The sequence below is a fragment of the Xiphias gladius genome, chromosome 24 (assembly GCF_016859285.1).
Source record: "Xiphias gladius isolate SHS-SW01 ecotype Sanya breed wild chromosome 24, ASM1685928v1, whole genome shotgun sequence".
Classification (NCBI taxonomy): domain Eukaryota; kingdom Metazoa; phylum Chordata; class Actinopteri; order Istiophoriformes; family Xiphiidae; genus Xiphias; species Xiphias gladius.
This window is the reverse complement of record NC_053423.1, coordinates 4,560,524-4,578,981: the sequence shown is the minus strand read 5'-3', so window position 1 is coordinate 4,578,981 and position 18,458 is coordinate 4,560,524. Positions and strand designations below refer to the sequence as shown.

Below are 18,458 nucleotides of genomic sequence, written 5' to 3'. Positions count from 1 at the left end.
AAGTAAATGAAAATTACTACAGTAACACCTCCTTACTCATATCAAAATGACTTGAAGTAAAAGCACCCTCTTTTTCTTAGGTTTTAAGTTTTCTTTGCATAATTAATTACACTGGGATTAACTAAGGGGCTGTGGCATGTGAACCTGGCAGTGTCTAACATGTTCTAAATAATGCTAATATTTGACATGTTGTGTCATCCAATAATAGACCATGCTTCCTTCACTGTCTGATGATCATCAGACAGTGCTACAGTTGAATACTACAGCTTTAGAGCACATGTGAATGGCTCTACCTGCTTCATTACTTTATAGAGTATGGATCATTTTCACTGATTAACTTTGATTTTAGATACTTCAAAAGGCCAAGCCAAATGAAGGCCAGAGATGGCTGTTAGCTGTGAGCGCAAACACAAGGTGACTCAGTAGAGATACTGAAGAAAATTCCCGGTGTTCTTTTGTGCCAGCATACTGAAACAGTAAACAAGGCATCCCACACACTGACCAGCTGGTTTCTACACCCACGTTCTGGTGGAAGACGGCAAAGAAGCTGGATTCTATCCAAATTACTGATAACAGGTTGATAACCATCTTTGGTTTAAGTTGTGGGAACAGTATACATGCCAGTATTGTATGAATATTAAACCAATACTTTTCTTGAAAACAAAAAGCAGTCATCATACTGTATATAGGAATGTGATAAATGAGGTTTGCAGAAGACCATCTAGATGTCACAGCCCTAAATCTCTTGCAGTGAGACTACTAAGTGCTAAATGTAGGTCAGACAGGTAGTGTAACTGGACTAAGAACTTTTGCAGGAGGGTCAGGGACTCTGTTGTTTCACTGAAAATAATGTCCTGGAACTCAGACTGTGAGACATGTGGAGCACCTGCATACTCTGCATGAGGGTGACAGTGACTGGAGAAAAATAAATTTCAAATGGAGCACTGGAAGTACAAAAATGGTACCTAAAACCTAGTGACAATATTAAAATCATGCAATGCATCTGCTCATTTACACTTGCATATGTCACACTTGTTCCAGAGTGAACTAAAGACTGTTCATTTGCATCTCTCATAGTGCAAATGAACCTGGCAGGCAGTTTTTTCCCCTTCAGCCCTCTTCTCTACATGGATCCTGTTTTCCCCGTCCTTGGCTCTCAGCCTCTGTGATTCTCCCTGGGTGAACCGTTGCAAGGCTTTGCTAGAAAACACACGTCTAGGTGTAATGTTCTGAGTGTTATAGTCAGACAGCTGTTTGCTAAGGCAAATTAGTACACATTTAGTAAGAACTGAATATCAAAGTCTTTCTATAGCAACATTTCATCAAAAATCAGTACATTTCCTCTTAAAGGGAAGCTCCACCAATTCTACACTTCAAAGTGTGATTACAGGAGTTGGGGAGTTCTACTGCATATGGGAAAAAAGTTGTATAAAGCCTTTGTTTCTCTAGAGGAAGCTGTGTGAACTCTGATAAATTTCCTCAATTGATGTCCCTTGAGTCAGCGTTGACTGAGTCTGAAGACTAAAAGTTTGAAAATGAAAAAAATCTGTGGGTGTGGAAATAGAAAGAAATAACCTTACAAAATCTCACCGCCTCGACTGTGCTTCAGGCTAGCAATTACCTGGCTACATTAGTCGCTACTAGCATAATGCACCCGCAACTCTGACTGAATTGTCTGTGGTCGCATTGTCGATAATGGGGCTCGTTCCAGTAAGCCATGCCAGTGAGTCAGAGTGCACCATAGCAGGTTCATGGCACTGGCACACTTTAATTGAATGCAGCCATCATGAGTTCAACTAATTATACTTGTGCTTTTCCTGCTAATGTCTCATCCATGAATATTAGCCTATAGCAAGCCTATAGAGAGAAAATAGTTGATTGGGTCTCTAACCACTAGGCAGTGAGCTGTGCAGTGTGTGCAATAACGGGTTACTACAGTATACAGTGAAACAATATAAAACTGAAAATATATGCAGTGTGGGCCTTCAGTTACAGTGACAAGCTGCAGAGTACACCTAAGTTAAGTTAAATACAACTGTCATAAAAATTTGTGAAATGCTGCATCCATTCACACACCACACAGAAAGAGAATATTGTATAAATGGCTTTTTAAAAATCTTGTCAATTTCCTCTTGTCACGCTAATGGGCACCCAGCGGTGGTTCCTATGGTAACGGCCCTAAACCATGTGGTAGCAGATGGAAGGAGAGCTGGAGGGCTAAATTTATCTTCCAGCATCCTCACCGACTACAGAGAGAGAGAGGGAGAGAGTGAGGCAGGCGAAGGTGCCTCCCTCCTAGAAGCTACGGCTTTTTGTAGAGAGAATGGTACACATCTCAAAAGAAAATCAATACTTTGGGAGTCTTGAATTTGTATTACACAGATACTCCTCAGTTCTTTCAGGGGGAACCAGAAAGGAAAATGCATACATGAGGATGACAAAGAAAACTGGACTAGTCTCCATGAATTATTCTCAATTATTCAACCACACAATTTTGTTGTTTTTTTCCTATAAACTTGACCTAAAATAGCTACATTTTCAAAAAAAAAAAAAAAACAAATAGTGCAGTATTCCAAAACGGAAATACAACAAATTCATGTGTAAAAATATGTATATTAACTGGAATATAACTGACTTCTAAAATGAGGTTCCAACTGAAACAATGTCATTCAAAGCATCCGGATGTTGAGGCAATAAGTGGGAAATTCATTGAAATTTTTTTGATAAAACACCATGATACAACATGCTAATCTGGATTTATTTCACCACCATCCTAGATCACCATCTTGCAGACTCATCTGACCTAAGCAACACCGTGAATGCCCTCATCCGTTGTTGTGTTTCCACCACTATGTCAGCTGAGCATTAGCAATGCTGTCAAGTCAGAAAGCGCAGCTTCATCAGCAGCCTGATAGCGGCACTCTCCGGGGACAGGGGAGGAGAACCCTCTGGGAGTCAGCGCATGCACAGCCATCCTTCTGTGTTTGTGTGTGCACAAGCGTGTGTGCGTGTACACTCCCCAGTCCACAGGAGGACATGCCAAGCATAGGAGGCTGGATGCATAACACAGCGAGCTCATTCACTCCTAGTCTGAGCTGTGAGCTTTACAGCCCACGAACACCACACCATATGCACTCTCCCTCTCCTTCATTCACACACAGACACACGCACACAAGCACAAACACCCTCACTGGAGAAGCTGCACTGTCTGCATATGTCTAAAATGGCTACAATATTCAGCTCGTTTCAGATGTCTCTGTTGCTCAGAGTATGATTCCACAAATGATTGTTGATTTTCTCACCATTCACGGGCTCATTGATGTAGCAGCCTTTTGCATTAGCAAAGACCTGTATGGAGAAAATCCCCCAGTCCTCACATAACGTCACTAACATCACCTCACACTCATCAAAATCACTGCAGATGACAAAAAGATATCAATGGCTTTTTTACCTGGTAGCAAGTGGTGATGTCCTCCTATTGTGAATGACTAGAAACAGGGAGAGCAGGGACAGTCAGAGAGAGGTGAAGAGAAGGAGAGAGAGAGAAAGGATGAATGAGAGTGACGGTGAAGAGAGAGGGGTAATCGAGTCTCCGCTCTACGTGCACTGGGCTGACAAACAGGTAGCTGAGTATATTATGCGTATGAATGAGGAGGAGGGGACGCTCTCTCCTCCTGTCTATCTCCACCTCCTTCATACACCCCCCCTTAGTGTCTCTCTTTCAGGTCAAAGTGAAGTAGAAGCTCCTTATTTGGAAGTTGACGTAAGCCTGTGTTTCTTTTGGCAGCGGTTTCAGGCTGCACAGCTGGCAAAGCGGTGAGAGCTACAGGGGCAGGGTGAGTGGTCGGTGTTTTAAATTGACTGGGAAAGAGGGTAGAGGACGTTACTTCATATTTTTAAAACACAATTTACCCATTCACGTCTCATTTTCCAGCATAGGTGGAGAACTATTGCTGCCGCTTTCTGAGAAAGCTTTGGAAAATCTGAAAACATATAAGGAACCGCTTGGAAAAAAAGAGAAAGGCGCAAGCATTCGGTTTTTAAGAGCAGCTCTGGAGAATGTCCATGCACCACAGTGCAAGTGTTCATGCTCTTGCCAGGGGGCCAGCTGAAACGAGTCCAGGCAACTCTGACATCACTCTCCGCTCTTTTATGCCATGGGCCCCCCCCCCCCGACTGACTTTTTTCAGCAGGCTGAAAGCTTGCAGACATGTGGAGCATTGAGGGAATACCAGCCGGTGGGATGAAGGCAGGCGGTCAGCCGCTCATCTGGCTGGACGTGAAAAGGGGAAGCTAAGAGGGGAATGGAAGAGAGCCCAGGGTGTCCATCCTACACCAGGCAACAGAGAGTCCTTGTGGCTAGGACTCCTAATTTGAAAATGGTATGTGAAAACCAGCTCTGATAATGAAATTTTTGTATAAAGGCCGCTGATAGACAATTTTATCCTTGTCAATAAAGCATCTGAAACAGCATTTAGACAATTATCCAACCCCAACAGTCACCAGCTCCTGTGAGATTTACTTCATCACCGTGGATATACGGTAATATCAATCTAGAATACTACCTCCCTATACTAAGTGTGTTTCTAACCACCTGTTTTTAAGATTTTTTGCTTTGGCATCTCTGCTTTTTTATCTTATTTTTGACAGCGACTGTTGAGAGCAGGACGTGATATGCAGTAAAGGGTACGGGCCTGATTCGAACCCAGGCCCAGGTGAGCTACTGGTATGCCTCCCAAAACAGTTCATTTGCAATTTGTGCATAAAGAACCTGGAGTGGAAATGCAGAAAATATGAAAACAAAGTTGAAATATTGCAGAAAAGGTTTTACACTTGGCTGAGGTGGAAAATTGGTGTATTGATAGAGGCAAAATGTGCAGTGTAAACAAGGAATTAATCATATCATACATGAAACATGACTTCAATGTCCACTGAAGTTTCCATTCCACTGAACAAATGAAAAATTACAAGACAAAAAAAAAATATTTGTGCAGATGAGGAATATGTAAACAAACAGTAATTGCCATATTTCTATCACATTTTCCAAATGGTTTGCATTTGTTTGAATTTTGACTGGTGCTCTTTTAATTACATTACCCGACCAACCCCCAGTTGTTTATCTTGATGAGCCAACTCCATAAAACCAATTTCTTGGCGGCTAAGGTCTGGATTAGAACGTATAATAGTTTGCCAAGAAATACGATAATTATTTGGTTTTTGGAAACACCTAGGAACTCTGCTTCCCTCACTGGGTGATAAAATCTTCCCACATTGAAATCGAGTGTTTAATATAAGAAAAATAAACATGGTCAGTAGTAGTGAGAAGTAATGAGTAGTAGTTCTGACTTTGATTTGGTTCTTAATATATAAAAGTGAAGAGAGACATTATATATATATATATATATATATATGTTTATAATACACGCATCAGTATGCATGTACAGTCTTTGCAATATGGTGACAATATGGTGGCCCAGAGCAAACATATTGTAATATCCATAAGTGACAAAGAAAAATGCAATCACTGCAAGAAAATAATTGGAATACGTGCTGCAGAATGCCCCTGGTCGTTCACAGCAAATACAGTGGTAACCGCTTATAGTGATCATTTTTACAGTGATCAACCACTTATATGGATCAAAAAGCTTAGGACAGAATCATTCCTATACAAATTCTGTTTAAATAATTCGCTTATAGTAAACAAGTAGTCCGCTTACAGTGTTCATTTTGGGTCTCTTCATACATGACAACATATGGAAAAAGAATTTAAAACTGTTGTAGCCTACTCCTACAAGCTACCATATGCCTTTTTGATTTTTGAACTTCCAGTGTGTAACGCCTGTCCCTTCCTGCTCTCCCATCAGCTCACTGTGTGTTAGTGGTTGTGTACATACGCACTCCTGCACCATGGTATCTACTTCTACTCAGACCGCCATGCTTCGTTATTTTGCCCTCCAGTTCCTGCTCTACTCGCATTTTGGGACTCTTACAATGCATAATTATCGTCCCCACTCTCACAGCAGCAGGTATGTTGCGTGAAAGGAGGGTAATACTTTCACCCTGACCATTCAAATTAGACTTGAAGCAGGACAGTGCCACAGCACAGTTTATGTTATTTTATCTTTAATTCAATAAATAGCGAGACTATCCATTTCATTACTTGATTAATAATGCAATAAATATACTAACGTCAATTAGATGGTAATCTGCATGAAGAATAAAGGAAAAAAAAAAAAAAGGTTACAATAATCATCCGTTTATATGGTGGTCAATTTGACCCTGACATGATCACTGTAAGCCCTTTTCACTGTATTTAGGTATGTTTAACATCGTACATTTAACTTATGCAAGGAATGTTTTTGTTATTTTAAGTTTTCACAAAAAACATCTCGAAAACCTTGATGACAAATTACTGGTTACTGAGGCCTAGATCTGCTGAAAATAAAGGTGGTTATTGCTTTCCACATATTTTGGTTTGTTATCATATTTTTTGAGTACGACATGAAGATTAATATTGGCACAGTAAATTGGTCTTACTCCACTTGTCAGCCTTTCTGTAGGTGACAGAGTTGCCAGTGTTGAACTCGTTCACAGGGCAGGTTTGCCTCTGTGCAGCTGGGGCTTGTCTGGATGTCCTTGTCATACTGTGAACATCATGCTACCAAACACATTTCCTCAACAGAAATATTTCTTCTTGTTAGAATGTAGGATGAGAAAGGGATGAAAACAAAAAGATAATACTGTCCTCTTTTCTCTAAACCAGCTTTGTATTTGTATTCATTTTGTACCTCGAGCTACACAATACATTAACATTTAGAAGTGCCTGAATAGAAATGATGGGCTATTTTTAAAGATGCAGATGTAGAGGGTAAATTTGCCTGATTTGAGTTTAGCCACCATTTTTTTGCAATATACTGTTTACCCTGCTTCTGAAGCCGATATAAACCTTTGGCGGAAAAGCTCTTTTAAGGGAAAAAGCACACACTACTGCTTTTCTGAAATCAAAAGTGTTTTATTTGTATTGTTGTTTTTTGACTTACTGTTGCTTACTTACTCACCAACAGACCATCCTACCTTACCCATCTTTTTATTTACCACTGCATCACTTGTTATTGTCTAACTACTGTAAAATTTCAACATGACAAAAGATTGTATGTAAAAATCACCATTTATGAACAGTCACACTTAAAACAGGTCAAGCACTTTACCTCTCTCAACACTGCTTCACAGGAAACCCTTGTGTTTTCATTTTTTCAAGGTTTCATGAAATAAACTCACAGCAACAAAAAATACAATAATGTATTGATAACACATTCTCCTTCTTCCGCCAAGCATTGTAGTTCTTAAAACACATTTAGAAGAATGGTTGCCAAGCAACACATGGATGGAGCAACACACAAGTCGGGTTTCCATCAAAAGGTCTCGCAAATTATAACCGAACTTTAAGAGAATCGGCAAAAGAAAATGTGAATTTATGTGCGTTTCCTTCCAATACTGTTATGTGAGTATAAGGAGTTGGTTTATCTAGATAAGCAGTAGCTGGCGCTAAGTCTCCAGTCAGGTGCCATTACACCACTGCAGAAGAAGAGGACACAACAAGATAACGTAATTAAAACAGCGCCAGTCAAATGAAGGAAAAACCATGAATTTATTAACGTGATGGAAAACTCGATGGTTATGGAGAGCACACTGGACAATGGAATGGAGAGTTCTGAAAAATTAATATTACAGCTATGTGCTCTTGGAAGAGTTCTGGTAACAGACCTGTGTGCATACATAAGCGCGTTAAAGGCCATCCAGAGATGACGAAGAGAGCTTGCAAATCGGAAGTTTTTGTGCAGAGGCATTTCGCGCACCAACTTCGGTGAAGCATTTCAGAATGTCAAGGAACACATTAAACCAGCTGTGTGCCAGATATTTGATGATGTTTAGGTCAAGACTGTGAAGGCCATGGCAAAACCTTCAGCTTGCACCCCTTGAGGTAGTCCATTGTGGATTTTGAGGTGTATTTAGCATCATGATCCTGTTGTAGAAGCCAGTCTAGCTGAAAATGAAAAATTTTCAGCTTTTTTTTTTTACAGACAGTTTGAAGTTTGCTCCCAGAATGTCTATGTCTATTTTAACTTCAACTGTCCTCAGGACTTGTTTCCAAAATGCATCAGACTTGTTTAGACTTTCCTTCGTAAACTTCTGACACTGAATCCTGCGGTGAGGAGGCACCAGACGTTTTCTTCTGATGACTCTTCCATGAAGGTCATATTTTTGCAGGTGACGCTGCACAGTAGAACAGTGCACCACCACTCCAGAGTCTGCTAAATCTTCCTGAAGGTCATTGTCAGTCAAACAGGGGTTTTGATTTGCCTTTCTAGCAATCCTACAAGCAGGTCTCTCTGAAAGGGTTCTTGGTCTTCCAGACCTGAACTTGTCTTCCACCGATCCTGTTAACTGCCATTTCTTAGTTACATTACGAACCGAGGAAACGGCTACCTTAAAACACTTTGCTATCTTCTTACAGCCTTCTCCTGCTTTGTGGCCATCAGTTATTTTAATTTTCAGAGTGCTAGGCAGCTGCTTAGAGGAGCCCATGGCTGCTGATTGTTGACTCAAGGTTTAACGAGTCAGAGCATTTATAAGGATTTGAAATTTGCATCACTTGGCCTTTCTTAACAATGATTGGGAACAAGCCATAGACCTAAGGAGCTAATTAAAGTCAGAGACCTTGATAAAAGTTTTCTGAGTTTCAAATCTCTTGGGGTGCCCAAACTTTTGTATGGTGCTCCTTTCCTTTTTTTCACCCTAAAATATATTTAAAAAAAAATAAAAAGTAAAAAATAATACACTAATCTTAAAATGTAGAATGTTTCACCTTTAACCTAATGCCTTTTGGAAATCAGGTCATCTTTTACTCACTTAACTATGCACAGTAACAGATATTTTGACCAGGGCTGCGCAAACTTTTTCATGCCACTGTGTATCACACACACACACATACACACACACACACACACACACACAAAGACAAATATCAAAACATCATTAAAACCAATTACTGGTATTAATCTGTGTATATTAAATAAATTATTGAAATAAATTATTTAAAGTGTCATTCATTTTTATTTCAATTTTGCTTTTTTGTTTTTGTTTTTGGCCCCTTGAGGACTGTGCAGCAAGCTGTAAATAAAACAATGACATATTATCACCTTATTAAGTTGATGTTCACAACAGTTGTTTACACATCCACCAGACACAGAGCAACATATGTTGTCTTGTTTCTATCCACCAGACGGATGTTAGGCCAATATAAACTCAACTTCTAGCTTTAGTTTGGTCTCCACTAACTCCCGGGAACAATATCTGGCTCTTTAGCTGCTGAATGTCCCATTATGTTCAGTAGCTAATTGCTATCTTTGTCTGTCTTTTGTGTGGTGCTGTGTGTTGGTTTATTATAGGTTTTTCACTGAAAAGCTGGTTATTGAGTGACAGTAAAGTTACGCACTGTAAAACCAAAAAAAATCAGCTGAAAGATGCTAAAAATCTCCATAGAAATTAGGGAAAATGCAGAGCTGGCTGATCTTTCTCATTAGGATATTAGTATGAATGAGAATTTTTTAATTAAATCTAGTGATTTTGTCCATTGTTAATATTGATCAAAGCAGCTTTAAGGTAGGTTAGCAATATATATATATATTATATAAGTTTAACTTCAGGTTTTAAAGATAGTTGAGTTAAACCCAACAACAGCAGAAGGAAATCATTTCTCCTCCTAGACATCTGACTGACTTGATGGCTGACTTTGATGGAGATTTCTGACTCTGATGTCTGACTTTGACGGCTGATTTCTCACTTTGATGGAGGTTTGTCAGTGACAAACCTCCATCAAACCGGAGGATGACGACAGTGACCAGTCCAAACCTGATTTTACCTAAAAGGCCCATAATGGCAAATACATTGTTCTGACCCTGGTTGGTTTTGGGTGGAATGTGAGCAGCAGCATCCAAGCATAGGACAGTGCTGGCTCCATCCTGCAGTGCCACACAGGGAGTTTCTGGGCATTGTGCCATCTGTCAGAGGAGAGAAAACATAGGCAGTGTCCTCCACAGCATCGCAGCAGTCCAGGGATTCACCTATGGCCCTTAACATCACAGAGACAGCAGAATCTGTCACTGATGCAACCTGTGACTGTACAGGGTGGTCTTCACCGAGTCAGCCTGTAGTACTTTATGACCTCTGAGATGGATTATCACTGTCAATTTAAAATGTGGGACTGCACGTTTCATGTAAAACACGCCTGTAGGAGTCCAGACTGTAGGTTCCAAGTATAGAAAGCAAAGAAGAAGAGGGCCTTTTTCATGTACAGTGTGTGTACCTGACTATAAAAATAAGTGTGTCTTGATCTAAAAGGTTGATGTGTACCTTTTTGCATGCCTATGCATACAGTATGTGTGTAAACCCAGCCAATAAATCCCAACATATAACCATAACCACAGGTCCCCTTGCCTCCCTCCAGACGACCAGCCACAGACAGACCAGAGACCCCCCCTGCACCATACAACCACAGACCAGAACGGAACAGATGCCCCTCTGAACCTCAACCTGTCCCAGTGGCCACAGAAAACAGCAGTTTGACCAACACATAGTAGGCTACGCTGTCACAATCCATGGAGGGAAATAGCCTTCTAAAAACTGTCTGAACAGAAAAAGGTTCCACTTGCTGGACAACCTGACTTCCCAACAGTAGACTATGTTGACAGATGTTGTGCAGAGCTCAGCTGTGGTGGGTGGTGCTGGTTCAAACCCTACTTCCAAATGTTCCAATAACATACTAGTTCCATGTATGTACAATTGTACCTTTATGGACCAAAGAGGCCTGTGTATGTACTCAGGGTGCAATAAATAAACTTTTTTACTGTGCACCACATCTCTGTGACCATAATACACCTACCATCCCAATTCTACATACCATGCACACTGATACATTTTCATTCGTGAAGTACTTTCCTATTGCATAGTACTTTGTATGGTGATACAGTAAATTACTTGTTTTGCTGGATTTCTAGCTTTTATTTGCCAGTTTACTGCTCAGTGTACCAAGGCATGACTGTTAGTGTTTTAATTTTGGTCCTCATTTAAGGGAAATTAAACCAAATACATAAGATTTAAAAACATTCATAATGTATTTTTACAATATAGAGGATTTGATTAATCCAAGGTATGCCATTGTGACAATGACAGGGGGAAAGAGGTAGCCTGCCCACGGAAGCGCCACACCTCATGTCTGGGGACCCTACTCTCTTCCAATTGCCTCACAAATCTGGGATCCCCAGATGTGAGGTCCAGAGATGGACCCATTTCAGCCTGCATGAAGACAAGACGTCCAGGAAGTCCCTGCTCATGGCCAAGAAATAGCCTGGCACATTACCTCTTGTAAAACTGCAATGTGTCGTTATTTTTTTTGTTTTGTTTTTGTTTTTGTTTCATTTTAAAATTAGCCAATGACTCGTGTCTTTCTGTGGTTAAAAAACTCTACCAGAGTTAACAAATAGTAGTCAAGTACTGATAAACAGCTAACACTTGCTGATAGTAAACAATAGTTGGAATCACTCAGTTATACTTTTAAGCACACCACATCAAAAGCTTAATAATTGATTTTCATTCATTACTTTAGATGATATCTGCAATATTCAAAGGTAAATGTCAGATGTGAAAAACACAATGCAGTGTGTGATCATTTATTTTAGATTTTGTTTGTTTCAATTTTTGACTGCCTGGTCACATGTACAGGAACTTTTTGCCAGATGTCAAAGTTAAATCTAGGACCACCAAAGTTAGTATTTATGGATTATTAATTGTTGTTTTGTTGTACCTGGCAGTTTTTTTTTACCATCAATGAATTTTGTTTTTATCAGATAGTCTGAGTATTAGTGACACACACCATCAATATTGCCATTTTCTCAAAGTTTGTAGGCAAAGCAATGTCCGCCAACTAATCATCTGACAGTGAAACTCCAACCGATTGTCTGATGTGACTCTGAGTTCCGTCAATAATACGTTATGTGGCTTATTTTTATTGCTGCTTTTGGGAACATTATATATACAGTATAGAATGTTGCTGCATGTATCTTATTTACAATCAAATGCCTTAGTATCATAAATAAATATGGACAAATGCTTCCTTATCTTTGTTAAAATGTACAGGAAGCTGATGTGCTTTGACAAATGTGCAGCATGGACCACCAAAGCGTTAACCAATCCCTTAACAGTTTCAGTCAATCATGCTACACATACTGATCTGCACGGGTGGTCCACCACCAAAGCCCTATTTTGAGCCAGGAAAAACCCTGCTTACAGGCCGCTGGAGGTTGTGCCAGACATTGGCTGATGTTGCTGCAGTTCCTTGGACAGCAACGCAGGCTGATAAAAGTCAAAACTTCATGGCCTTAGAACACCAGAGGAAAGGGTTCATATAATTAGCCACATACTGTACATGTGACTACCAAATAGTGACACACTTTAAAATGATAATTCTGATCCTTTTAGTTTTGCTGTTAAAGCAACAGAATTTCTCTTTGACATCATTCTTACACATACTTCAGATTTCTTTTCTGCTCTTCAAACTTCACTATCAGCAATGTATGTCCTATAGCTAAACCAAGGGTAATCACTCTATAAAGAAAAATAGTGCTATATTGATATTAATATTCAGAGACTCACTGACAACGAGTTCATTTATAAAAAGTGGGAAATAATATATTTAGAGCAGCAGCAAACCAAATCAGGAACAAGGAAAGAGGCACAAAGAACCATAGAATGGGAGGCATTGTGCAAGCAGAGAGAAAACAAGTTGAAAATGTTGAGTGGAAATGCTAATTATAGGAAAAATTACCAGCCACTTGCTATATCTGTCCCCACATCTAAGTTAGGCTGTTTCTGCGAGCGTTTTTGGTTTCAGGGTGTGAGTGTGGGTTTCGGCCACTGGCTGAAACTGTGACACTGTTTGCATACACTCATCACCATTACGATGATGAAGTCATACTGACACATTCATTTGACTGCACGCTACACCTGCAGTCAAATGAATAGGCTGTATCTCTAAAGTCTGTGTGAATCAATATTTCTGAACTTGAACAATTAATTCTTGGAGACAGAAAGCAAGAAGAAAGATTCATACTACCGAACATGTGGAATTGGCAAAACTAGCTAACACAAGTCATGTTTGAGGTGTTTGCTCTGACATGGGATTCATTCAAAAGCAATATCAGTTCTGCAGCAGGAAATCCCCACCAACGCTCTCTCCAAAGCTTTTTTACACTCAGCAGATCCAGACTTTATACCTGATGACATCAGGGGAGTTTTGCTTCTCTAGCTTCAGGGAATATCAAACACAAACTACTTGGATTCTATCGGACAAACATAATAGCATTTTGGATGCTATATTCACAACTGTATTTCAGTGCAACTATGATATTTAAAAACTCTCACAAAAATGATTGATACAGAAAGTGGCTCTTGGGATGCTGGAGCATTTTGAAAGATGCAATACCTATGTTTAAGAATTATAACAATTTTTTAATATACAGTATATCTCAGATTTGGTTCTGATACTTTTTTAGATTCCTTACTTTAAGAAATTCAAACTTGCATCTCTGCAACACTCTATTTCATTTAACAACCATTTAAAAGGTTGTTTTACAAAATAATCCCAACCTAAAGCCCACTTATCAGCTTTTTCCAAAGTTTTCGACTGGATCACATTATCATCGGTGGAGGGAATATGCTCAGCTGTCACAGGGATGAATCTGTTGACTCAGCAGCTGTTATGGCTGTCATTTTTTTTTTTTTAAAGTCCAGTTTGAAGTACTGTGAAATAACAATTCATTTAAATGATTCCAACCAAACTCATACAGTCAAAAGTAGGCAGTTAAGACAAGGTTATACAGCTCACTTTGCTCCACTCATTTCTGGAGCTTCCGCTGCCACTTCGGTTGCAGCTACCAGGGGATTCCCTAGGATTCCATCTACGGAGTAGAAACGAAAATACTCCCAACACACCGTATCTCAGATCCTTCGGTGTCTCGATTATCGGATCCTCATGGCTTTGCTTATTAGTAGATTTATTCATTAGCTTACTTTACTGATATTTAAAAATGGAATGCAATGGGTCAAGCTAATAGTGACTTTTAAGAGCGCTCTCTGCTGGACCACGAGGCAAACTACTTCAAACTGTCTTTTGCGCTTATGGACTGTAAATTTTGAATTAGCATCGGTCATTTCAGTTCAAATATTTCATTTTTTTTTTACCTCAATTGAACATAAGTTTAAATTCCAAATAAAGACCTTAGTTGTGATTTAATACATAGCACTTTTAGGACTTCTCATTCATGGAGCAATCTCTGGAAAAACATAGTAAGTGTACCTTGACTTGGGATTGTTTTGTGAAACTATTTTGAAGGTCAAGATTAAACCTTCACACTTAAATTGCAGCGAACATGGATGGGAAAGCTAGTTTGTCCGTCTCCACAACAACTGAGCAAACTCCATCTGCTGATGACTGTGTGATACAATTAAAAGCTCCAGAAGAAGCTAGTAAGTGTACCTTGGGTTGGGACTGTTTTCTAAAACTACAAAGTCAAACACAGACTTTCATTCTCGAATCTGAAGTACTGTCTTAACACAAACTGCCATAGAACACCTTTGCCCATTTCAAATAGTCAAAAAATTGCAAAATTGGGATTAAAATGAGGAACTGTCTGATCAAAGAATAAAGATTTTGGTACTTGACCGTTTTTGATACATGTTTTGGTCTGTACCAAAGGTATTGAGCTTCTATAGCCAGCTCTTGCAATACTTCAGTTTTACGATTTCAAACAGTCTTCTAATGAGAGTGTTTCGGCTTGGTAAGAAGAGACAGTGGCTGAGGTTGTGATGCCAGAAAGATTTTCAAACCAACTCCGTACCAATATAAGAGCAATGGTGCATCAGTGCATGAAAAGAGCCAGAGAGAAAGGCTAGATCAGGAAAGTAATTGAAACCGGTGAATAGCTGATAACAACCACATACAAATTCTTCACAGAAGCCTGAATGCATGCAATGGTCAGGAACTCTGCATGATGTGATATAACTCAGATGGATCAATACTAACACTGTTGAGCCTGATGCATCTGGCTGAGCTGTGCACTGGGTCAAGCAGGATACAGAGTAAAAAAGTAAATCTCAGCCTGCTTTCGTTTCAAGCAAAAAAAAAAAAAAAAAAAGAAAAAAAAGTTCGCTGACCTCTTGTGCATTCACTTCATTAAGACACAGTTCATTTCTGAGGCCAGCAGGCCAATTTTTGCAGAAAACACAGCTCAGATACAACACATCAATTTTTTTTCCCTTGAGCTGGACTGTTAATGCTAACCCATCTGCTTCGATCTCAAGGTGATGTAATGCGGGGGGAGAACAGCCATATGTTCTCTTATTTCACCAACAGTGAATCAACAGACAGGGATAAGGCTGTCTGCCAAACAGCCTGCCTGTCCAGGAATCTATATCTGTATCTGTATCTTCCACACAGAGACACAAGGAGAAGCTAGTGTTACTTTAGGCAGCAGTAATATTTTGACATACACTCACGATGCAGCAATAATTGAGACGTGTCTGCCAATGATAATAAGGTCTACCTGTAGGTACCAGCTGAGTCAGCAGTAGCTCTGTGTGAAACCAGGCTATCTACCTGCGCTGCAGTCTTTATCACAGGGGGATCATGGACAAAAGACCTGCTATGGGACAAATCCAGAAAAACAGACATAACTGCTATTACATAATACAAAAGCCTGCGGTCTAGTACCACATACAGTAGTCCTCTCTCCACTCGGATAAGATTGACCTTGGTCGACAATAACAATGTCAACAGGAGCAAGCAGAGGAGAGGAGGCAACACAGTGTGTTGTGGACATCACTCTGGTCAGTTTCCTTGCTCTCTAAAAGACTTTCTCCTCTACACCATGTTAAAGCTACTGTGATCAATATTTTTATATCAACAAGGGATCAAATGACTCTCAGTGACCCACAGAGAATTATCACCAACTCTGCCATTCCTCTCAGCATTTTAGTGTCTTTAGCCTCATTGTTTTGGTCACTTTACTGTTTTGGTTCACTTTCACTGTTCTCATCAACTTGATGTCCAACAGCAGGCAGCTATTTTCTGCGAAAAAAGCTGTTATAAACGCACTGCACACTACTGATAAAGTTAGCGAAAAGCAGGTGAACCTTTAGCGGAGACACAACCACAGCTACAAGAAGATTGAATATTAAACTTACATTTATCAAATGGACACATACGAGACTCCAAATGAACGCTAATGTTGCTTCTTGGGTTACAGCTTGGCGTGCTGCTATTACAAATCACAAGCTTCCTAAATACCAGCCATTGTCACACAAAAGTTGACAGGTCTAAAATACACAGGAACAAGACAATTTGTGACTTAGAAAACAGGCCAGAAATGACTGAGAAGGCCTGGTTTGGACTTTTTTCACAGAAGACATTTTTATGTGTCATAGAAGGTAAAGCACAGGTGTCACTAATAACATAAATGGCTCTGCTCCTTTAAGTGTCCCAGTGAGCTAGCATGCAGACTACCAGCCACCTGGGGTTGTTATTATTATTAGTTACTGTGTGCACTGGACATGCCAAAATATCTGACCTGGAGAAGGCCTAGTGGATGTTAACCTCTATGAAACCTATGATATATTAAAAGCAGTATGTAAAAGCAGTAATAAAACACTCATGCAAATCGCTGTTGTATCTGACTATCATAAAGGATTTGTAATAATGACAACCAAATACAATTTTAACATTGCTTGAATTAAATGTTTCAAGGGAGCAGGGGTGTGTGTGTGTGTTTGTATGTGTGTGTGCATGTCTGTGCATTCACTAGGTGATTTGTGAATGAGAACTGCAGCTGACAGGCCTTCTGCCTCACAGGCTGCTCTCTCCACAGGGGTCACAGAAACCAGAGGCCCTTCCACCTTGCAGAGTAACCCAAGCTGGGTCCATACGCTCGCTTCCAGGGTCACTGACGGCATCCAACCCCTTCCAGCAGAGGGCTGCAGCTCGGCCAAGGGCCTAACAATTCGCAGCGAGTGCACACATGCTCTGATTCCCACGCACCGCTACACACACGTACGCACACACTGCTTGTAAACATGACACCTAACACCCGAGGATACGTTCATAAACACACGTGCAAGCTTTTCTGCCAGCACGTTTTCCTGTGTACAAGCAAATGTGTAGGCAAGATGTAAACAAACACACAAACAAACACACACAAGCGAGTGCATCCTTTCATTAACAAGGATGAGAGACAATTTCCGCTCCTGTTGTCTTCGGCCGGTTGCTGGCAGGGAGGAAATCTGTTCGCTTACGGCAGTTCTGACATTTAAGCTTGTGCCTCTTTGGCTGGGGGAAGTCCTCCTGATGGATGACCAGGGCCACCCTTGGGTCCCCTACTGCATGACTAGCTGAAATGTTGTTACCCTTACTTAAGTGTGAATGAATGTGTGTGTGCACTACACATCCTACCTCGCATGTGAGTGCTGGTTACAAGACACATCTTAAATCATAAACACAAGGTTTTCCACAAGGAATCCATGATTTATTGCTGCTGGAGTTGCTTAGAGTTAAAAAAAATTGTCTTTTCAACGTTCGAGGCAAGGACATGGAGTCTGATGATATATTGCACTGAGAAGAGATCTGTTCCAATAAGAGCAATGCAAGTTCAGCAATATGTACTGTAACCATTATAACGAATGGTGAATGGTCTTTTCCTACTTCCTATTTAAACTGCAGTGGATGATCAGAATTAATATTGTGATATCCTAAACTGGCCTCCCAAGACCATGAAGATACTTGGACACATTCAAATTGGCTGTTTACTGATAGTGTTTCAAATGAACATTAAAACACAATAGAGTTTATATATTTAATAAGACTTGGTATCAAACTGCAATACTTTTTTGTTACCAACAAACAGAGAATAGCTGAAATGATTAGTTTAATTGATTAGTCGAAAAACCAAAAATTAACTGGCAACAAATCTGATGATCAATTAACTGTTTAAGTCATTTCATTAAACCAAAGTCCCCAAAAATTTACTTAACTGGGTTATCAAATACTAAATATTTTCAGATTTCCTTAATGCTCTATGATAGTAAAGTGAATATGTTTGAATTTGGGCTGCTGGTCAGACAAAACAAGACAGTTAAATATGGCTCTGGGTTATTGTGTTATTGTCATTTTTCACTATTTTCTGACACCAAACTATCAACTGATTAATGGGGGAAATAACCAGCAGATTAATCAACAATGAAAATAAACCGATCAGCCACAACATTAAAACCAGTTACCAGTTTTAATGTAGAATGGTGAAGACACTGTCTTCAAAGGGTCCAGTCTGGCAAAGTTATAAAGGACAATTCCA

The 18,458-nt window shown here is 39.9% G+C and overlaps 1 protein-coding gene across 3 annotated transcripts in view; it reads right to left on the bottom strand.

Annotated features, from left to right (window-relative positions):
* The window catches only part of hivep3a (HIVEP zinc finger 3a), a 37,992-nt gene that overhangs the window by 14,246 nt on the left and 5,288 nt on the right, over positions 1-18,458 (bottom strand). For 2 of the 3 annotated variants that reach the window (XM_040122708.1, XM_040122710.1), the window contains exon 1: positions 3,452-3,561. The exons of the other annotated variant lie outside the window; for it this stretch is intronic. The gene's annotated coding sequence lies outside the window, so the exon portion shown is untranslated. Of the gene's footprint in view, positions 1-3,451; positions 3,562-18,458 lie in introns of those variants that run through there. 3 annotated transcript variants of the gene reach the window in all.